Below are 23,610 nucleotides of genomic sequence, written 5' to 3' on the forward strand. Positions count from 1 at the left end.
AACGAAATCATTCAAAGCGGTGTGACTCTAATGCTTTCTTGACACTCCAGTAAGCAGTAGAAGGATGGGAGCTGCTACCAAACTAATTAAGAGGGGGATTTTCAAAGGAAGTAAGCTCTCCTGGTCAGGCCCAGTTGCAGCACTGCTGTCTCTTGCCTCCCCAGCAGAAGCTATCAATCAGGTCATCTATGTGCCAGCGGGCTTACCATTCACCTTAATATGGCACAGTGCTTCTTCACTGACAACAGGATAGCTGCTTCAGTATCCTGCTCAGCTAGTGCAAGCACAGCTGGTAAGTGGTGACAGTACAGAGACCTTGAGGGACAGAGAAAGGAAGACAAAGTGCCACGCTAGCAATAAAGCAAGAGAGTTGCTTAAAGGGCAAGTTCTTCCATACACCTATACAGCTGTAACACTCCTCCTCAGCCTTTCTATAGGTTAGCAAACCTTTGGCAATGTAAAAATGTCCTTTAAATCCCATTTGTATGCTTTGCTACCCCATAACTACATGTTCAAATGCCTCTTGCAATGCCTTTAGAACAAACTAAACACAGAACATCCAACATCGGATTTCCCCTTTCTCCTACCCATCCCCTTCCTGTGTGTTTGCCAAAAACTTTCACTTCCTCAGTGTCACTGACACCAGCACTGACCATCATTTCAATTGTGTTCTCCAGCTCTCATCTGCCCAGACTTAAAACATAGTCACACTATTCACCAACTAAACAGGTTCAGATATCACATCAAAACATGGCAGGGCTGGGGTTGCCATGGAAAAAAGGAGTTTCTATCCACTGGATCTAATGAATAAAAGACTGATGATGCTGGAGCTGGCAATTTCAATAAATGCAATAGTTGTACTACTTTTTAGAATATTTATCAACCCAATGACAATACTGGGAAATATTTTCGTTATCAAGATAGAGTAAAATTTAGACATAGGTCAGACTAACTTACAAATACGTTAGCATAATGTAGGAACTGACTTCTAATGTTAAAACTGTTGCAAGAACCTAGTATAGTCATATATGGAAAGAACAGATCAGTTTATCAGCCAAATATACTCATGGCTGCACTAACTTCTATAATAACGTACAGTTTCAGTTCATGCCCAAGAAACAGCTTGAATGAAAGATATCATTAAATAAATAAATAAATAAATAAATAAAAACTAACAAAGCAGTCTGTATATACTTATCTTACAAACTAAAGAAGCTAATATAAAATAAGGCAATATGCTATAGAAACTACACCAGTAAATCCACTTAGCAGACCGTGAACTTGGTGACGAGCTTCCCAGAATGGCTTTCTGTTGAGCCAACCAATGAGCAGTTAGGAAACTGCAGATAGAGAAAAGTTTGGAAGGAATGGACTCAGTTTTAGCAGACAGAGTTTGCTAAAAAAGAAAACTCCAAAAACTTTCATTCCAGAAGAAAAGATATATCCTGTACTTCTATCCATACTGTGAGCTACCACATATTTAGCTCTAAGATCTCGCAGTTGGCTATCATGGGATCTTTTATATGATCTTTGTATGGCTTGGTTAATTGAATGTATAAAGTAAAAAACAAACCTTTGCAAATGAAGTAACAAATTCTTTAACATATTGACCATAATTTAGACAGGAAGAACTAGCCTCTCCTCATGCAACAGAGAACATAGAGGAAGAAGGTCACACTGTACAGAGCGTTTATCTTCCAGTACTTTGAACTGACCAAGTAAGATAGTGTTGAGCAAACACAGGAATCAATTGTAGATACTTAAGATGCCAACGCTTTGAATCAGATAGGCAATGTTCTCCTAAGGTAAAGGAGATTTTGGCCTGAGTAGTGTTGGTTTTCCATTTTTTTCCCCCCAAGAAATGAGATCTACTCATATCTTACTCATATCTACACCTTCTCTTCATGTCCTCTTCTCTCCAGCAGTGTTTGTCAGGATATCTTCTCTCTTCTGATGTTCAGCTGACAAAAACAACTAATTAACTCACCTCGATGAGTAGTTCTTCAGGGTATGCTATGAATACAAGTATTTCTTAAGTACTTGGAGCAAATACTTCCAGCACAAGATGCAATTCTGCCTTAAGTTCTGTACCATGAACCCACATCTTCAGAAAAGATGCTGAATGCCAATGTGAGTGATTCAGCCTCAGAAATGACACCATTTAATGACAACATCAACAGGAAATGTATTTGCATCACACAAAAATAAATAAGAAAGCACAGACCTTTACATCCTTCCCTGAAGGACAATTACCATTTATATTTAAACTAGGAACATAAACAACATGGGCAGTTATTTCATATCTGTTTTCTGTTCATATAAACTAATTTCTTTGAGAAAGTATTGTTGCTTCTTGTAGTAGGGCAGTCTCCTCCTACTTGCATGCATCACTACAGGCTGTTTTCATAGCAATGTAATTTTATATTGCTTATCTGCACAGTTTCCTGTGGCATGGCTTGGTAAGTTACGAAGTCTTTCTCTCTTCAGCACTCCTACACTCATATGAATGAGAGAACACAAATAAATGAGAGAAATAAAGCAGCAGGGAACTAACAGAAGTAGGAACACAGCCTGCAAGAAAAACTGGGCAATATTTATTCCTCAAAATGAAGCTGCTACTCATAGAGATAGAAATGCTTTAAGAATGAAATAACAGTCTGCTTAACAGATTTGCATGATTTTGTGCTATTATTTATAAACTCAGCTCCATAGCTCCACTAGGAAGTATCACCAGCTGCACACTAAGCTCACATAGCTTCGAGGATTCCCAGTGAAGAGATTCTCCTCTCATCCCCAGCATTATCACGTGACATCTTACATCCTTTAGGGATCACTGGTGCTGTGGAAATGCAACTCTGCACAGAAGTGCTGCTGTAAGCAGAGTGCGAGGAATCCTATTCCATATCTACCGTTCCTTCACTCGTTTCTTTTTTAAAACCTTCATGCTGTTCCTCATCTGCTTGTTGTCTGTGTTCATCCAGTTTTGCAAAGAACTGCCTTTACAAAGAACTCTGTGGACCCCAAGAGTAAAACTGGCTCTACACTTCCCTGAACACAAGAAATAAAGTCACAGCTGCCCTTTGCTCCGAACACGCATGTATGAAGAGGAAGAAAGACCTCGCTCCCTCCTCAGATCTCCCAGTCCTTCAACAAAAGCAAAAGTTGGCTGATGGCCAGTAAGTTTCCTCTCAAAAACCTCAGAGATGTTCACCAAGATTCCAATTAACATGTCAAATACAGATAGGAAATGGAATCACATCTCAGATTAAACACTGCAGTTCTTAAATGCTCCTGAATAGCTATAGATAGGTCAATGGCTTCTCTCCGACATGCAACACAAGAAAGGCCAGGTGTCGTATCTCTGGTGCTGGGAGTCGCCACCCCACAGCTCAGCTCAGCTCCTAGGGCCTTGGACTATCTGCATGACATGTTTTAGGAATTCCTTCCCACAACACCTGCTGCTGCCTGATGCTATTTATCTTAGAAGAGCCAACAAAGTCATAGGAAAGGAGCTCACTTTAATTACATTGATAAAACAGAGGAAAACAGTGCATGAGAGATGCTTATAAGTTCCCAAATACAAGCAAGAGAAAACATCATATTCATGGAAATACTCTTGAAAGAGTAACATTAAAAGCTGGGGATATTAAACATCTAAAAGGCAATAGGTTTTTATTTCATACATACAAGTTTTGTAATTCATTGCACTGCCAGTAAAAGTCATTGCACAATTCTGCTGGTCAAATGCACTTACAAGAGTAAGTGCACTTACAGAAACAAACAGGAAAACATACATACACACACACATATATGTATATAAACAACCTCATCCTTATTTACTCAACAGACTGCAGGAGAAAAGCAGACCAACTTCAAGTCAGCCAACTACTGTACTGACAAGAAAGTTCATTCTACACCACTATGATTAAATATATATATATATATATATATATATATATATCTCAACAGCACGCAACTAACACTGAACTCCATGTTATTAAATCAATTCATTTCTAGCTAGTCTGTAGCTCACAAAGCTGAAAAGGAGAGTGAAAAACACAAATCTCATGAGAGAGAAACAGAATGAGAAATCTGTTGATCACAGAATTCATTAATTTTTAATCCTTGCCCAAGACTTTATAACATCCAATTAACAGTATCAAAGTGATTTCTGCGTCAGCCTGTTGCTGGTTTTTTTCTTTTTTTTCAGACAAAACTATGATTTTTCTCACATGTACTTTCGGTGTTGGTGGCTGTACCCAGTGTAAAGATATGAAGTCCTATAACACCTTCTCTGCACTCAGCACTGGGTTTGAAACAATTCCCACAATTTGACTCTCTTTGGTAAAACTGAGCTGTTTCCCCAACATAACTTAATCATTCACCAACAACAATAAACAAATATTTTTTATAAGGAAAAAAAAAAAAGTCTTTCGTAGTACTGTGATCAGTATAGAATTACCCATCTATTCATTCCTGCAACTAACATTAAGCTATCTAGATCACAAAACTTTTTCGGGTCGTTTCCAATTGGCATTAGGATGTGTTAAGGACTTGTCAGACTGGGCTTTTTTTAAAGGTGTGAATGAAGGGCAAGGGATGAAGTACCGAACAGGGGGTTAAGGTGAAACAATAGAATAAGAAGTACACACAGGGAGGGAATTCGTATCCGTATGGGGATATACAGGATATCTCCTGTATATATACGGATACACGTAGCTAAGCAAATTTTAAGTGTTAATCTCTTCAGTCTCTGGTGCCAACAGAGGTCAGTGGAGCAGGAGGATGAGTTCTCGTGAACGCATTCAGTTGCCAGCACGGAGGAGATGCAATTTCAACAGAAATGTCAAACGCAGAACTACACAGAGCTAGCCTGACATTCAGATCCGAAATCAAAATCAGGAGAATCCCCCCCCCACCCCCCGGGCGACCACCCCTTGGGCACACAGGATCACCAAGGGCGGCAGCCAGCAGGAAACACCGCTATAAGAAACACCACGACGCCGCTTTCTTTTAAGCCGAAGTACGTCTGAGCACACAGCGAAGAGGAAGCAGCTTTAACCTGGGCGATGCTCCAGGAGCTATTCCCCTGGGAAAAGCAATTAACGAGGAATACCCGGGAGCCACCCCCTCTCCTGAGGCTGCTGCTCTGCCTTCACACACCCCGGCTAGCCCAGCCGCCTGACACAGCCCGACACAAGCAGGGCAAGAAGCAAAGCGCTCTTCTGAGACCCCAAATGCCCCAAGAGCAGCCGGACTCCGCCAACCCCGCGCCCACGGAGCACCCCGGGCAGGATCTCCACGAGCCGCCCCACTGCCCCACTCCTCCTCCTCCTCCAGCTCCAACCCCCGCCCGCGGAGCACTCCCTGAGCGGCGGAGGCCCTTACTTACTTTCCCTGGTGCGAAAGTTGAGAGGCAGCGAGGAAACTCGGCGGCTCCCTGGGGCTGCCGGCTGGAGAGCTGCGGAGCGCGGCGCTGCTGCCCCGCCGGCCGGGAGACGGGCGCAGCCGGCGGAGGAACTTCGCTCCGCTTCAGGCGGTTGGCTGGCAGCTCTCAGCCTACTTCCTGGTGCCGGGCTGCGATTTGCATGCGGACGGCTGAGGGGAAAGAGCTCTCCGTGGGAAGGTGTCGGCAGCGGGTGTTTTCGCGGCCGGGCTCGAGGTGTAACAGTTGGAGCCCAAGACAGAAAACTGAAGAGGTGAACTGTTCCACCACCAGCCCTAAAAACCATGGCGAAATTTTCTCAACGCCGTGGGCTGGAAGAACAACTGTATCTTAGGCTGCATCACAAATGGGGTGGCCAGTAGGGAGAGGGAGGGGATTGTCCCCCTCTGCTTTGCCCTTGTGAGGCCCCATCTGGAGTAGTGTGTCCAAGCCTGCGGACCCCAGCACAAGAAGGACACGGAACTGCTGGAGTGAGTCCTGACAGTAATCATGAAGATAATCAGAGGGCTGGAGCACCTCTCCCTTGAAGAAAAACTTAGGGAGTTAGGCTTCTTTATATCTTGGAGAAGAAAGGAGAGAGCTCATTGCAGACTTTCAGTGCTCAATAGAAGCTTATAAGCAGGAGGGGGACCAATTTTTTACTTCAGCAGATAGTGATAGGGCAAGGGAGAATGGCTTTAAAAGTGGGAAGATTTAGATTAGATGTTAGGATAAAATTCTTTACTCGGAGGGCGGTGAGGCCCTGGCACAGGCTGCCTAGAGAAGCTATGAATGCTCCATCCCTGGAGGCATTCAAGGCCAGGTTGGGTGGGGCCCTAGGCAGCCTGATCTGGCAACCCTGGCCAGGGCAAGGAGGCTGGAACTAGATAATCTTTATGGTCCTTTCCAACCTAAGCCATTCTATGATTCTACAAAGACCGTCAAAGCTGGAAAGCTAGCTTGGAAGAAAACAAGTAAATAACGTCATTTTCATTTATTTTTAAAGAATGACTTACTAGCCAGTTGAAAAGTGAAATAAAATCTCATAGCTCAACAAAACTCCAAACAGGAAATAAAGGGTGTGTAGACATACTGCCTAGAAGTTGCAGCTGACCAGCACAACAAGACCTGGAATCAGGACATCATGTGCATACTGCTAGGCCACCCAGGCAAGTTCAAGTCATGGGGATTTCAAAGGCAGAAATTCAAAAGAAAAGCTTTTAAGCTTTCCACATGAATTGCTGAAGACAGTGGAACAAGTTTGCAGAACAGTCAGAATGGTAGTAGTCACGAGATGCTCTGGAGTATCTCTGCATCCTTTTTTACTACAGCCACCAATAAGGCCCAACTAGGAGTAGAGCTGGCAAGGACTTCCATCCGAGCATCTCAACAACTGAAAATATCCCAGTGCACCTCACACCCTCCGAGTTTAAGAGACGAACCCAAATTGTTTTCAGAAAAAGCAAACTGTGAATGAATCATACAGATCTTGGGCACTGATCCGAAGGCCTGCCACGCACAGTGAAGTGCAGTTGGCACAATCACTCAACTAGAATGTGCTGCAGTCCTCCCTTTAGACTGTGGCTTGAGCACACTTCCCTGATCCCACAGAAAACTGTGTTTTTAGAAGCAGTCAGAACATGATTTGCCATGTTTCTAAACCAGTCCCACATGTCCTATTGCTAGTGCCTCATGCTTCCCTTTTCCTTTACAGGATAAGTTCCTTGGTCTTGTATCTTGGAGAGGAAAAGTGGTGAACAGAGCCCACATCTGTATTGTCCATTCTTTCTTTCCCATTTTCTCTCTCTGCTTGGTTTAAAATCCACTTTCTCCCACAAAAGCATTAGTGCAAATAAAACAGAACTGAGTTTTATAAATGTATAATAGAGTCTAGAGATGTAGTAAAATACAATCTCGCCTACATTGTGAATAATTCAAAAGAATCAAAAAAGTTCAGAACTATCCTCAGTGGGCTGTTATCCAGTATTAGATCAGCAGGCACAGCAGAAACTAATCTGTTCTGCCCTGAAAGAGCTAATAATAAGAAGAGTTGAAGTAGAATAAATATATTGTACTTTCTGAGCAGAAAAAGACAGGTTGTTGGTATCACTTGAAACAACTTGATGCATCTTAATTCCCTCTGGTGAGACAGATACGCACCAAATGTACCTTGTACAGCATAAGCAGGAAAGGAAATCTCTCAAATTAAATACTCACCAAGAGGGAAAAATGAAGACTTGGTTCAGCCTCCCTACATCTTTAAAACTACTATTAGTCACATATGTTACAATGTCTTTGTGTTTAGAACAAGAAAGTTGGTGGGCATGGGGAACGTAAAATGGAGTGTGAAGGAAACTTCAAGCCTATCACTGCAGTGAAAGTCCTCATAGATAGGTCTTGAGTTGCATTAGCCAGCTAGGGTTTATACTTGGCAATTTATTTTCTGCTTTGGGCAGGCTTGATTCACAGACTATGTTGCTACTACTGAATTAAACATGGCTGTAAGACAATTCTGTACTAAGGCCAGCTGGCACTGGAACAGCCCATTGTGTCCACGCTGTTAAATTCTCTTGGCATCTCAAATAAGGGGACAACATGCAAACTCCTGTTTGAATAGTCTCTGGCCCATGTAAACTTCCAGATGAGCACTGGAAATTTTTGGAGAGTGATAATTGACCTGAGTCAGGAATGGAGCTAACCAGTATTCTTGGAGCTCAAAGGTCCAGGAATGTTTCCTCAGGTACTGTTAATTAGTGACATATACATAGCCTATAGACTCTGTAACAGTCCCATTATTCGTTCAGAGTGGCTACTGTTCCAGTCATTGTTTGGGTTGTGTCCAGGAGAATGTGTTAGCACAAAATGTAGGGGACAATATCTCTGACAGTAAATTAAACTTTATCACAGACAATGCCACAGCAGGCTTTAAAGAATTGTGCCTCTCTGTGTTTTTGTATATTTCCTGCTTCCACAGCTTCTGGTTACTTCATATGCTGTACCTGAACGCAAAAGCAGAGCAGTGATAGAAGAATGCTAGTTAGTTGTGAAACCATAATTGCAGCATCCAGAGCAGACATTTGAGAGAGATCTCAAGGAACACTCAGGTTCAATCAATGCAGAAAAACACAGAAAAGATCACTTTGTTCAAAAATAAGTTTACAAAGATTTAAATTCTTTGTAGAATGATGGGAAGAGAGATCAAAGATGCATGCAAAGCTAAAACAATAAACAATCTGGCTTTGTACACCGAGACAGCTCTGGAAACTTGTTCTCATTTTGTTGACAACAAAATGTATTTTCTTCAGAAATTCCAGCATTTACATGGTCACTGCTTGCATTGTTTTTCTGTATTTTATTTCTTCCTCAAGGGATTGTCATTAAGTATCAGCACAGAATTTTAGAATCATAGAATCATAGAATCACAGAATCATAGAATGGCCTGGGTTGAAAAAGACCTCAAAGATCCTCTAGTTTCAGCCCCCTGCCATGGGCAGGGTCACCAACCACTAGAGCAGGCTGCCCAGAGCCACATCCAGCCTTGCCTTGAGTGCCTCCAGGGATGGGGCACCCACAGCCTCTCTGGGCAACCTGTTCCAGTGCATCACTACCCTCTGTGTGAAAAACTTCCTCCTAAATATCTAACCTAAATTTCCCCTGTGTTAGTTTAAAATCATTCTCCCTTGTCCTATCACTATCAACCTATGTAAACAGTTGTTCCCCATCCTGTTTATACGCACCGTTCAAGAACTGGAAGGCCACAGTGAGGTCTCCCCTCAGTAGTTAAAGCCCAAACAGTTTCCCCTCTTAGTGATTTTTTAAAGATTTTTAAAATTTAAAATCAATTTTTAAAATAGTGATTTTTAAAGAAGCAGTGAAAAGTGGGTTATAAAAAAATGAGATCCAAGTCACATGGATCTTTGCAAAACTTTGGGGGACAAAAAGAAAAAGACCAAAAAACCCCACCAAAAACAGAAAATAAAAGCAATACATTTTGGTATTCATTTTGCAATGCCTCCTTCCTTATTGTGCTTGGTGTTTGTAGAGGAAGATACACTACACTAAACTATGCAAGAAGAGTATTTTCAGATTTTGTTCTAAGAAATGTGCTTCTCTTGATGAAGACTTTTAAAAGAAAGTTAATGGACTCATATTTCTGGATATTATTCCACAAGTTCCTGTTCTCATTTACAGTTTGAAGCTGGAGAGGGGGGGGTAGGGGGGGAAGGAAGAAAGCAAATAAAAAAACTTCCTAATTTTAATTTCAGTTCCACTGTGACAATTTGAAATATAACCAGTCTTACTTTATGATCAGATTTGCATGCTGAATTTTCTGGATGATTTAAAAACACTTTGGGGAATAATGGGCAGATCCCTATTCATCTTGTCCTGCATTTGACCTGTCATTCAAGCTAACAGACACCTACTCAGTAGATCCAAAGAGGGGAATCTTTCCTGTGTTTAATGCACAAAATGCATTTTTGGGTCATTAATCCTAAATGTACCCTTTTTTATGTCATCTTGTTAATTCAAATTCCCATGAATGAGCCATAGTAATACTGCATATAGGAAAAGTTCTTACCTTGAGATGCTCTAATTCTTGAAGATAAGAAAAAGCTGCTGCTTCTGTTTCTTTCTTGATCTTAAATATCTTATTCACCCACTATTACCTTTTTATTTAAATACACGTGAATCCTTCCTTTTTTCCCCCACTGCTTTCATGGCTGTGAGTAAAAGAATTGCTCATTAGTGAATCAAAGCATGTTCAGCAACTAGCAAGTGTGAGAACTGGCTGCAATGAGCTAAGTTGTGCTTGTGGCACAGCACTCAAGAGTATCCTGATGAAGACTGAAAATGGCCTATGTGTATTCTGTACACTGTCCAGATTGTCTTCCTCCAGAAGTGACAGATCAAGCAAAAGGTCTCCTTGATTCTCATGAATGTCATTAGTGCAGAGGCAACATGGTGCTTCCAGAGTGAGCTGCTACAGAAGGGTATCTTTCCAAGATCATCCAGTTTTCATGGAAACCTTTCTCACAGAAGTGCATTGCACCACCATCAGCATTTCTGCTGTGCAAAAACAACATAATGTTTATGCCACTCTTGGAACAGCTGCAACAGCAGTAGGAAAGCAGTCATTTTCCTGGCCACAGCCATGCAGTGATATGAAGCATCCCTTCACAGTGCAGCTTTTGTTTTCCTCTGGGATAGCAGATAGCATCGAGCAACATATGTGGACACTGAGTTAATGAAGTCAGTCGGTAGCACTGCTGAAAACATTTGCTACTGATTAAAATTACCATCCCCATCCCCTCGTTCCCCAGGGTTTGTGAGAGCAGCTCTTGTCTGGGACAGAAGACAGAGTGCCACTGTGCATCAAGAAGATTGTCTTGGATATTTGAAACCTAAAAACACTAATTTTTTGCTGGTATGTTGACAACTGGCATTGGGCTTGGGAAGGTGACAGCTTCCTGTGTGAGTGAGAAGGTGCCACCCATGAAGGTCTCAGCCTGAGGTACTCTGTGGCCAAAGAAGACGTGCGCACAAGTTGTTCTGCCTGTAGTGGCAACACACTGAGGGTAATTTCTTCATTCCTTGTCTCCCAGCCTCACAAATTGTTCATCATGAGGGCAGATGAAATGAGCCATCATGACTCTACTGCTGTCCATTTGAGCTGGCTGATTTGGCAAAGCATATGGCACTCACATCTTCCATCTCTCCTGCTCATCAGATGACATGTAGCCAGGCAGAGTGCAAACCTGCTTCTGAGCCTGTTTAGAGCAGTAAAGTTGCTCAATCACTTTAATACTGGACAACTGCACATCTTGCATTTAGCAGCGTTCCAGCTGTTGCATTGCCACCTCAGAACAAGGCTTCAGCAAGGCTGTGCAGTGTGACTAAGAGGAAGCTGGAGGGTTGTTGAACTGCCCTTCCTAACTGGGCTCCAGTTTGCACACTACTTCCTTCACATAAGAGTGTCAAAAGAGCAGATGGTGGCAGGGCATGAGTGCAAGAAGTGAAACTACAGCTAGTCCCTCCACCAGCTGCAGCTTGTTCCTGTCCTGTGAAAACTGGAAGGGTCATGTTGTCAGGGACAACCTGACTAATTGTTTTCTGCTGAGTGGTTGACAGCTGTTTGCTATAACTTGAAATCACACATATGTTGGACATGAGCAGTAAATCAGCTTTTCTCCGATTTTCCTGATCCCATTTGCTGTTTCCCCCTGAAGCCCTTTGTTTCCCATTCCTGGAGCCAGGCCCTGCTGACTCTGAAATCCCAGCTGTACTGTCCCATCCACTGCAGCTCTTTGCAGCAGGGTTTCAAATGCTTGAGATGTCAACCCTTAATAACTCTGATGCCATCCATCCCTGCTGCGAAAGCCCCCAGATAAATCTCTCAGCTGAAAACAAGTGTTCAGGAAGCTTTTGAAAAATGAATACAAAAATAAAATCAAATCTTGAACAAAAGGGGACATAGCAGCTATTTCCAGACATACTTGAATTGTAGATGAGGAAGATGGGAACTTCTCGAGTTCTTGCCCAGGATCAGCTGCCAGAACTTTTCAGATTTGTCTTTTGCTCTTCGCTTTTCCAGATCCCTTTGATGTCCACACTGAAGCATCTGTGGGAAATGGTGAACTGTATCTTGTTATCTATTGCCCACAGATGTCTGCAGCGGTATTTGAGGAGTGGGGTTGAGATGAACTGTTTCCAAGGAGCAACAGGTATTTTTTTTGCTTGCATAGTTTTAGAGCTTGACTTTTGTCTGCTTGGCTCTGAGTCTGTGACAGTGCTGTACCGTCACACTTGTATGAATGCCAAGACAAAGGCAAGGGTTAAGCAACAGGCAGGTTAGCTGCAAGGCAGGAAAATAGGATGAAATCTGTGACAAAGAGGCCTGACTGTGGTGAGCATCTGCAAACATCAGAGATGGCCAATGCATGCAAGACTGTAGGCTTGCAGATGACATCTAAGAACCTTTATCTTTGAATAAGATGAACAGAGTGGAGATAAGAGGGATGCGTCTGATTGTGGGAAAGGCACTGAACTTATGCCACAGCAAAGCCAACTTAAAATCTATTATTACAAAGTTAATCCGTGAGAACTTTCTAATATATGTTTCAGGTCTGTGCACTCTATTACAGGGCCACTGCAATTTTAGTCCAGTAGGGTTTAGAATGAGATTTACTTTGTGTTGAACCTCTGACCTAGAGGGTAGAGTGGCAATATAAATACAACTCAAATGCCAAAAGCAACTTAAAATTGAGCTGTATGGGTTAGGGTAGCCTAGTAGATGGCTTGCATGTTAAGAGCAGTCTGGTTAAGTTCGTTTATATTTATACAAATTAAAATGTTAAGCATAAGGACCTTTTTTTATTCCCCACAAGCCACACTGTAACAGAAACATTTATTAAACACCGTCTATGAACAAGTCAAATACTTCACAACTAACAGTTCAGGAAACTACATCCACAACTCAATTCCACACCTGTATGCACTCTGCTCTCACTAAGCCAGCCCTCTTGCTCACAAAAGGTTAAAATTTGTCAGCTTGTACACATAGATAAGCCAAGTTTGTTTCCAAAAATAAACAAACAGAATTATGATTCTGTGATTGTGTGAAACGTGCACTGTGTAGTGCCCCAACAGACACAAATGTGTGTGTTGCATTTGGTATACAAATTGCATAATGATAAGTGTGGCTAATTTGCTGTTTGCATCAGCGTTTCTTCAGCTTGTGAAATGTGCAATCTTAGAGATAAAACAAATGAACCCATCTTTAAAATTTTTAACCAAAATATGTAAAACACATTATATTCTAATCTAATTCTAATCTGCTACCTTAACAACCAGACAGACAGATTGTCCTGCCTTACAGTTTATGTTAAATAATTCTGGTGAAAGCAGACAGGAAAAAAAAAGGTACTGTTTTGTGCCTGAACATTTTTTTGAATGCTGAGAAGTTGATAGAACATTTTTTCCAAGTTTCTTAACTCCCACAAGGTATACCACTAAATAGGGAGATACAGGGATAATGGAGAGTGTCAGTACCATCCTGTACGTGGTGAGGAATTGCCAGTACCTTGGATATCCTCACTGAATTAACTCAACTGGATTCCATCTCTTTCAGACTCTTAAACAGGCTCAAATGGGACATAGTTGACAAGATAAACTGACTCCGTGTGTTCCCAATCTTTTCTTTTGACTTCTGGTTTTTGCTTGTGATTTAGACTTAGTACAGTGCTGTTTTTAGCTCTTTTTGTAAATGTTATGCTTTTTATTAATAACTCAATTCTTTCAGTGTAAGTCTGTTTTTTGTTAACATTTTTTTCATATCATAGAATCATAGAATCATAGGGGTTGGAAGGGACCTCAAGAGATCATCGAGTCCAACCCCCTGCCAAAGCAGTTCCCTACACCAGGTCGCACAGGTAGGCATCCAGGCAGGTCTTAAATTAAAATTAATTAGATTTTTAGTAAGCCAGTTTTGAAATAAATGCATCTTGACACTGACTTGTGAAGTGAAGCAGTGGAACAACAGATATCTCAGATTAAAGCATTTTGAGCCAGATTCTTGAGATGCTCTAGTAACACAGCTACTACAGGTCACAGCTGGAATTATGTGTCTTGTTTCCTCATGTTGTTTTTTCACTTTCCCATCTTTCACTTTCTTTTGCATACGCTGTTCTAACTGGTCTTGGCTTTACTTTTTGCAGGTTTACCTCCACATCTTCTTTTGCCCCATACCTTTTCTCCTATCTGCTATAAAAAGAGTTTTCTCCTCTTCCTCATCAGGGGTCAATTTGCAAATTGGAGCAGGTTCAGCAGAGTGCCATAAGGACGATTAAGAAACAGTACTGCATGATGTTTGAGGTGTACCTGAGACCCATGTTTGTAGTACAGAAGAGCTGGCTTGGCAGAGGCCTAATTATAGTTTTCATCTACTTGAAAATGAGTTACTGAGAAGGAGGTGTCAGATTCTTGGAGGTGCAAAGTGAAATGACAAAAGGCAATGGACAAATAATATCAATAAAAGCTCCAGCTGGATCTGGGGAAAAGTATTCTCGCCATGAGAATGGCTAAACCTGGAACAGGTGCACAGAAAGCCTGCAAGATCTCCATCCTTTGAGAAACTCAAGACTAGTAGGCAGGGCCCTCAGCTACCTGATCTGACTTAGTGAGCCACAATCTGAGTGGGCAGTGGGAGAATAACCTATATTATTCTGTTTTTCTGTCCTTGCTTCTTTTTGGTATGCTAGTCTCAGTTTTCTTAAGACTTTCTTTTCAAATAAGCTTCCTTTTAGCTCACACCCACTCAAGCCACATGCTATTTGGTCTTCAGTAAGCAACACTGGCCCTGAAGTGAGATCACACTTTTGGTTGATGCAAACCCTTTTCTCTCAGCAGTTCTTCATCTTGCTCTCCCTGGTGTCCAGTTGTCTTCGAACTGGAAGAAATTACTTCAGCTTTTAGGTAACTTTACCTCCTGCAGCTGGCAGATAGAAGTAATCTACTGAACAGTGAAAGAACTGCTAAGAGTCAGAACCAGCTTGTTTTGTACAAGGTTGAGCCCCACCATCCAGATTGTATCCAGATACTGTATCCAGTGTTCTCTTAGGACACCACTATGTGCAGATATTTCACTGCTTAGTATTTGAAAACTGAATTTAGAAATAAGGTTCTTTACAATCAATTTAGTAGCATATCAAGAACAGCAAAATTCTGATGAAAAAAAACCAAAACATAAAAATATGGCAAAGATGTTAAGATGCATCTCTTCTCATCATCATATTGTTCTTCCATTATTTAAAGGGAGTTTGTAAACATGGGGGAAATCAACTTTTTACACGGGTAAATAGTGATAGGACAAAAGGGAACGATTTTAAACTAAAGGAAGGGAGATTTAGATTAGATGTCAGGGGGAAGTTTTGTACTGACGGAGTGGTGAGGTGCTGGAACAGGTTGCCCAGAGGTTGTAGAAGTTCCGTCCCTGGAGGTGTTTAAAGGCAGGTTGGCTGGGGCTCAGTCTAGTACTTGATCTATCAATTGGCAATCCTGCCTGTGGCAGGGAGGTTGGAACTTGATGATCTTTGAGATCCCTTCCAACTCAAGCCATTCTATGATTCTGTGGTTCTGTGATCCATATAAATATGCCACTAAGGCAAAGTGGATGAGAAAAAAAAAGGTTTCCATTAATGACATAGGTACAACCTTATCCACCACAGCACAATTTCTGTGCTCCATTTAAAGGCTGAATGGCATTTAACACTCAAACTAACAAATGTCTGAGATTTACATGGTATCTACTATAGTCAGTATTAGACTGGCTCTTGAAAAGCAAGTTACAAATAGTTTTGGCAAAAGTCTGGTTTGGTCTGACAGCAATGATATTAACTTGCTCTTACAGCACATGGCAATGCTAAGGCTATTTGCTAACTGTAAACAGGCAGTGAAACCTAGCAATCTGATGCTTCCTTAATGCGTTAGCTCTGAATAGATAGCACTCAGAATGATGAAAACATCAAATTATTGCACTCAGAAATGATGATAACCAAGCAGAACCCTCAGGCATGTCAGGTAAAATCTTATTCAGTGACTTCAAATCTTCAAAAGTAGCTCTGACAGTGATGCTTTTCAGCTAGACTGATATAGGCTAGCTGTGGTCAACTCACAGAATGATGCACTTTCATGCAAAACCAGCGTGCAGCTTCTGAATGCAGTACTGTGAATGCTTCTGCACAAGCTTTCTGAGTACTGCCCATAACTCACTTCGTGAGTACAGCAGCACAACAAACTCCTCCCCCTGCCAGCTTCACTGTTTGTTTTTTTTTTTTTTTGTGTCAATTCAAAAAACATTTTCAGTTGAATTCGTGGAGAAGGCACCTATTTTGTGAACTGGCTCGACTGCATCAGTCATAGAAAATAAAAACAAGTACAACCCCTTAGCTGGTTAGTTAGGTATGCTCTGAGGTCCAAAGGGATTACACCAGACTCAATGATGAGAACACGACAGAAAAATGATATCACTGTCATCAACAACAAACACTGAAAGCAGCTCAGTAAGTAACGAGAATTCCCAGCCATTGCACAAATAAAAATATCATCAGGAACAAAGCAACACTTTATGTCCTGTGACATTTTTCAGAGCGTGCTTTACTAAGCCAAATAAATCAAAAGGTTTAGAGAACAATTGTGTGAGAACAATCAGGAGAGGAAGGTAAGTTTCAGGTAATGTTTAAAGAAAAGCAGGGAAAAACAAGTAATTCTGGAAGGCTGTTTCAAATAAAAGGGAGAGAAAGAAAAGGCTCTGCACTAATAGTGTAGAACAACAGATGCTGCAGAGCCCAAAGGTAGATCAAAAAGAGCTCAGCAGAGGCTGATGAGGGCCATGAAATTCACAGTACTCTTTACCTTTTGGGCAAGGATTGAAAACAGTCCTTCGAGTGGTTACTGGAAATAAAAGGTTAAAGTTTTATCACCTACATCAGCATTACTGTAATAGAGCTTTGAGGTTTAGAGCTGGGGCTTTTTGAGGATAAGTAAACATTCACACATAAATCCAGAGCCAGTGTCTGCCTCAGAGACTTCCTGGTCTACACTTAGGGCAAGGATCCAGAGGTGGAATGCAGACAGTGAGTGGTAGAAATCTTATTGACAAAGTGAGTTGTGAAAGAGATGGCATCGTGATAGGAGAACCGGTGATTGAAAAGTGGAAAAAAAGTTTGCCAATATAAAGAGCAAAATGTTTGCTGCTAGTGTACCAGTGACCAGATCAGGAACAGAGTAAATAGAAAAAGGGAGTGGAAGAAGTGCACATCAGATGTGTGTGAGGGATCTATAGGGAATTTCAGTTGATGTAAATAGCAAATAAAAACAAAGAGAGAGCCACATCTTTAATGTTCTGCCTGCTGAGATTGTGTACATATGGAAGAGGAATAACAGTACCAGAATTAAACATGTATAGTAAGAGTAGTTAGACTCTGACTTTCCCTCATCTCACCATTAATTCATGAAGTTGTGAGATGCGTTTGTTGACAGATTTGATTCCTGGTAATTATTAATGGGATTTGTTATGATTACAACTGGATACCACTGCGCTACATACTGTGTGAACAAAGAATGGCATTTCCTGATAAAAAGTAAAGAGGTATTATATAAGTGGAATAAAATCCTCCGTATCTCAGTGGCACAGCACAATTCGAGTTTCATCAGCTACCTACTTTTAAACATTATAGCAAAGATGAATCCTGGAAAGGGATTTCAAGAAGGAAGATGAATTTCAAGAGATTCCAGTTGTTTTAGGTGTGTAGTCACGCCTCCAAAATTCTGCCAGGAATTATTACAGAACGTTAGGCTTTACTCACTAATTCCCTTACACTCTATCTGTAGTCATAAAGCTGTTTAGTGTTTAGTGATTATATATGTATGTACAAACACGTACACACAAACCAGTCACTCCAAGATTACTGACTACATGTTTATCTTCCTGATAGAAGATATCTATTTCCACAGCCTTTGGGTAATATCAGACTGACATTTGGTGGATCCGAAGTTCAAAGCTCTGTACTTGCAGATAGAATGGAATGAGGAAAATATTTTATTTATTTTCTTTTCTACCAGTATTTTCCTTCTCTCTCTGTTGCTTTTAAATAAATCAAGTGTATGACCAGAATTATGTTTTATGTTTTGTTTTGCTGGGAGCAGAATTTGACTTAAGTCACGGCATTCTTACTGGTATTCTGGTCTTCTGTGTTTCTTTATCAGCATTCCTTTATCCAGGAATCTCTTTGAAATTCTTCTAGTGCCATGCAAGAGCTAAACGAGTGTCTGGGGGGAGGTGAGAGAAAAGACCTCTGGCTCAAGCACTGAACACTCAGTACTATTCTCTCCCTCTGATGCTGGTAATACCTGAAACTTCTTCATGAGACAAAAACCTGAGAAAAATGAGATCAGCTTCTCCAACCTCCCTTAGAAGGCTTTATCCTTGAATTCCCTGCTGCCTGTCCCACAGCAAGAGACCACGGCCCACCTGTGTGTTTTTGCACCCAGGTGGTTAATTGCCCCAGGAATTCCCCTTCATGTCATGGCAGAGGATCCAAGCATAGGGGAGAGTACAGCTGGCTGGTCAGGACTCCACTGCACTTTCTTCCCTACTTCACAGTTTATGTCATAGGGAAAAAAATAGAAGTTAAAGTAACTGCACAACGGCTACAGGATGTCCTGTTGCATTTATCTAGCTATGCAGGCAAATGACTCACTCAAAATATTTGATGATCGGAAACTGTTATGTTTTTCTTTCTTTTTCACATTTCTTCCTGAGGCAAGCATTTCAACTCTGAAACATGGTTAATAGCAGATGTTTTAAAGCTGTGTGAATACAAAGAAAGAGTAAGGAAACCAAGTCTGTCTTTGAAAGCTTATTGGAGGCCAGAAAAAATATCATGTGACAAAAATACATCTGCCCACATTTGAAAGCGATGTGACAGCAGTGGCAAACAGCATCATCCGAATTGCTGGGAAAAATCCTGCACAAATCATCTTCTTTAGTGTGAATTATACTGAATTTATTATTGTACCGAATTTATTATCCTGATACTTTTTTTTTTTTTTTTTTTAATAAAGAGCTGTCCATCTTGGCAACCACAGTTCACACCATCCCTGTCACAGCAGCTCTAACAGCTGCAGGCTGTTCCCCAGCCAGCACTGTGTGGAAGCCATGCAAGGCTCCCACCTTGCAGCAGCCAGGCTGTGGATTGCCAGCATGTGGACAGCACATGGGTGTAGGGATGCCTGCTGCCTGCTTCCTCCTTTGCCACACCTCTTCCTAACCTGCCTGGGAGAGGGGGGACCCTGAGCCCCATTCTCTGCTCTCAGGGCCATATAAAATGAATAGAAATCAGCTATAAAGCCTGTGTCTGTGTTATGACCTTGTATGTGCTGTGCTGAGAAACAATCTCTGTCCAAAAGAGCAGAGACTGGATGTTTCACTATGGATCGTATTTTGTGTGGTCATGTATTAGAAGCAGAAAAAAATAGAAAAAAAAATATGCATTTTAACTGAGGAGGAGTGAATAAAGGGTTGGAATGACTGTGAGATGATTTTACCTACCTTCAGGACTCAAGATTTCTTGCATCATGTTTTCTCCGCAACCACAGATCTAGAAATTCACATGTGATTTTTCAGGTTTGTTAAGGAAATCAAGATCTTCATGTGGTTCCTCGATTGCTATCAGCTGGAGAATGAAGAAAATACTGAATCCCATGACATTCATGAGATTGTGAGTTGCGATAGGGCTGAGTCTAAGCACACAGAATTATCTCGACATGCTAATGCTTATTTTTGGCAGAGTGGTCAGCTGTTTCTGGGTAAACTTTCTCCCTCTCTCTTTTGGTTATAAGAAGTTGTTTTTCAGTGTTATGCAGTAGAGAAACAGATCGGAGTTGGTAGTTCCTGCCCTGAGGACAAGTCTGAAAGAAGGTGGGGAGGCAGAGGAACTTTTTAAGCAGCTCAGTGGCTTGGCCAGATACCCAGCTCTGTTTTGTCTTTCAGTCGAAGCTTTGGGCCTCAGCAACACTTGCACAGAAGTCTGCTGGGTTCTGCAGAGCAAGGCATAACTAATGGCTGTGTGAGAATATCATACAGTTAGACTCACAAAGCCCAAGTTTTAGAATAATACCTACTGTACGTGCTTCCATTCAGAGATTTCATCAGATCAAAGTACAACCAGTGATATTATCAAGCTTCATACTGCACTAGAAAAGGTTTCATGAATGGCTGCAAAACATTTTAATTACATTTTCAAACATGTTACTTGTCGCAACTGAATGAGCTGCAGTCTCTCTTAACAGTGGTGTACAAGGGGCTGGTATGGTTCTTCTGAATGTTGGAGTTTGGCCTGGGATAAACCCTTCAATGGAAGATGGAAATGGCATCTCTGCCACCCCAGAATAGGTATTCCTGCTGCTTAAAGAACAAGTGAACACCGCTCTCAGACATAGGGTTTGGTTTTTGAGTGGTCCTATGTGGAGATAGGAGTTGAACTCAATGATCCTTGCACATCCTTCCAGCTCGGGATGTTCTATGACTATGATTCAGGCTGCTTCACAGGGCAATTATCTGCAATGTCCCCTCCCAAGGCAGTGGGATCTGTGCACCATCGCAGGAAACTCAACAGTGTCCCATGGTAGGCTAATACAGAAGCTGTTCATTAGAGCTGGTGAGAGCAAATGTGCTCCACAACAGCTCACCAAGACACGATAATTGCTTGGGAACAGCATTTTTATTTCAGTTATTACAAAATAAAAATAAAAATAAAAAAATATATATTAATCAAAAAACAACAAGAGACTCCTTTTCAAGACATAATTTGGTGGGAGAGAAACTAAAGGAATGACAGGGATGAGGAACAGAAAACTTGGAGGTAGGAAAGGGGGGTCCCCGGGACATCAGGAGTTAAAATGAGGAGATTGTAATCCATTTATAGAAAATGTGGTAACCAGCCCTAGCTCTTGAAGCAATTGAGGTGGCAGAATCAAGCTCAGAATGTTAATTACTGTAACTAAAGAATGAGTATACTTATCATCTGATATAAAGCAATTTCAGAAACACCCACATTTTTAAAATAATAGTAATAACAGTAATTGGAAAAATGAACTGACAAGTCACTTGCAGCCCATTATACTACAGCAGAGTGGAAGAGCTCATACCATTACAAAGCACCCTACTATCAACCCAGACCCCCCAAAAATACAACACCAAAAGGAGGTCTAATTACTGCACAGAAGATACAGGATATGCTACAGACATGGAGTCCAAATCACAATGCTTCTCCTATGTCTTATTTTTGGGATAGGGTGGAATTCAAAGCCCATGCCAGTAGCTGGATTCGGAAACATTGGCTTGTCCAAACAGGTGTGTCCTTTGGTGAGTCCAGTCAGCTGTTCTGAGCTACCTGCTTTCACCTGGATTTGCTAGAAGCTGAGGAAGACTTCATCAGGTTGGAGGAAGAGGCTTTTATCTGCCTCACTTCCAGGAGTGCTCCCACTGTCTTGCAGTAGTATCCTAATTAGATGACAGTCCTTGTCTTAATGTTGGATTACATTAATGTTAACTTTAGTTTGTATATTAGGAAAAAGAATACTCTCAGAAAGAATGGTGAGGTATTGGAACAGGGAGGTGCTGGAGTCACTGTCCCTGGATACATTCAAGAAACACGTAGACGTGGCACTGAGGAACACGATTTGGTGGTCATGGTGGTGATGGGTTGACAGTTGGACTGGATGATTGTAAAGGTATTTTTCCAACTTTGATGATTCTGTGATTCTATGTATCTTGAAAATGAATATCCAGGCCAATCAGACCTCTCCTATTTGCACTGATGTAGGATGAGTAAAACTTCGAGGCACCAGAAAGGAGAAACCTGTCCTTATGTGTTACACAGAGAAGTGTGCCATGATCCTTGAGCCCAAATTGACTGGACAGTAGCCTCTGCCTTGCTTTTTCTTGCCCTCATGTGTCCTGAGCCAAGGCAGTTGAGGACCTAAAATGGACATCGGCATGAGCCTCATGTTGCTATGCTGTAGCCTGCCTTAAAAAGGAAAAAAAAAGACAAATAGTTCTGCAAATAAGCTAGAAACAGTCAAATGCAGTCTGGATGCTGAAGGGAAAAAAAAAAAAAACACTTTATTTTCTTCCAGCTATTCTGATCTTCACTTTATGGAATTCAAGCCTAGAAGAATTTTTGTTTGTACAATGCAACCACAAGAACACACAGAAATGCTCTCTCCCCAGGCCACATTGGCATTTGGTGGCACCAGGGCACCTTATCCTGTGGCTGCCCATGGAAGATGGCAACCAAAGGAGAAGGGAATCAGGACCATATTTGCTCTCCTCATGCTTCCTGATATTAGAATTCCCATTCAGTATAATGTACAGGGTGATCCAATGCCTAGTTAGCCCCAGAGCCAATGAGCAGCAGGAGCAGTGTGAAGTTAGTTTTGACGTCCCTCATCCCTCCCGTGTGCCCTACACAGCCAGCAGCTCAGCCACACCAAGGCCTGCCGTTTCCTCTGGCTTTGTACGCCATGGATGAGATCCACCTGGACCCTCGCCCTAATCTTTCAGTTGTTCAGAGGAAGCTCGGGAATTCGGTTCTGACTTCGTCAGCGTTTTCCTGTGAGTTCACACTGGGACTGTGATTTGCAGATTCCCATCTGTGGCCAGGCTCAGCCTGCTGATTTCCATGCACAATGTGGTTACGCTTTGCTCTCTCCTTGTGTCTTTCCGGATGTCTGCCATCTGGCAGGTCCTACTCCCATTTGCAGTCTTCTCCAGTGAGGGTGACGGATTTGCTTGCCACCAGCCACACAAACACACACATTGTGTGCCTGTGTGCCTCTGGCTTTGTGCCTGGCTTCTCCAGCCTATAGCATTGCCCACCCATTCTGTACATCTCAACCCTGATGCATAATCAGCTTAATATACAATAATAATTCCTTCCTATTTCAAAACAATCTTGCCCTTCTTGCTACCACTTCATTAATTTCTTTGGCTGAGTTGCACACTGGCTTCACTGAGCTGCACATAGCAGCCCTATTCTCCCTGGGTATCTCTAGACTGGTGATTCAATTAGGATCAAGAATACATTTTTCCTTAACATATTTTGTGGTTGCACCCCTTACAATGCAGCATAGGCATGGAGTGTGCAAGGTGGGATCCTGCAAGGTGACACTTACCAAGAAGATCCCCAGAGCCACTGACGTGCACTCGGCCCATGGGAGCAGATTGGTGCTGCTTCCTGATAAAGGCCCAGTGATGGGTGCTCCATAGGGGCACTGACTCTTCCTCTAGCACTTTTCCTATGGCTCTGCAATGCTTGTCCACGCAGACACAGCTGCAGCAACCTCTCTAGCATGTACTGATTTGGGGTTGGAATCTGAGTTGTTGTGGTAGGAATGCAACACAACAGAAAGAAAACTAGGAATCTCTCCTTGGCTATGAGGAAAAGATCTGGGGCTCCCTTCATCCACAGCACTAAGTAAATGCTCAGCTACAACTAAGAGGGTTCATCAAGAAGCTATAAGTTATAATCAAAAGCTTCAAAACTTTCAAAACTGTCTTTTACACATACTACTTTTGTGTTAGACCATGATAGTCTTAGCAAACATATTTTATGGGACAAGCAGCA

At 41.8% G+C, this 23,610-nt stretch overlaps 1 protein-coding gene across 2 annotated transcripts in view; it reads right to left on the minus strand.

Annotated features, from left to right (window-relative positions):
- LYN (LYN proto-oncogene, Src family tyrosine kinase) overlaps positions 1-5,543 on the minus strand; it is a 43,733-nt gene extending 38,190 nt beyond the window's left edge. Inside the window, exon 1 of one of the 2 annotated variants that reach the window (XM_065753283.1) lies at positions 5,393-5,543. The gene's annotated coding sequence lies outside the window, so the exon portion shown is untranslated. The remainder of the gene's footprint in view (positions 1-5,392) is intronic. The other variant, XM_065753282.1, reaches the window with a different exon arrangement.
- Positions 5,544-23,610: the final 18,067 nt, after the last annotated feature.

This window comes from Cyrtonyx montezumae, unplaced genomic scaffold, assembly GCF_038088225.1.
Source record: "Cyrtonyx montezumae isolate F1298 unplaced genomic scaffold, pur_monq_1.0 scaffold_8, whole genome shotgun sequence".
NCBI lineage: Eukaryota > Metazoa > Chordata > Aves > Galliformes > Odontophoridae > Cyrtonyx > Cyrtonyx montezumae.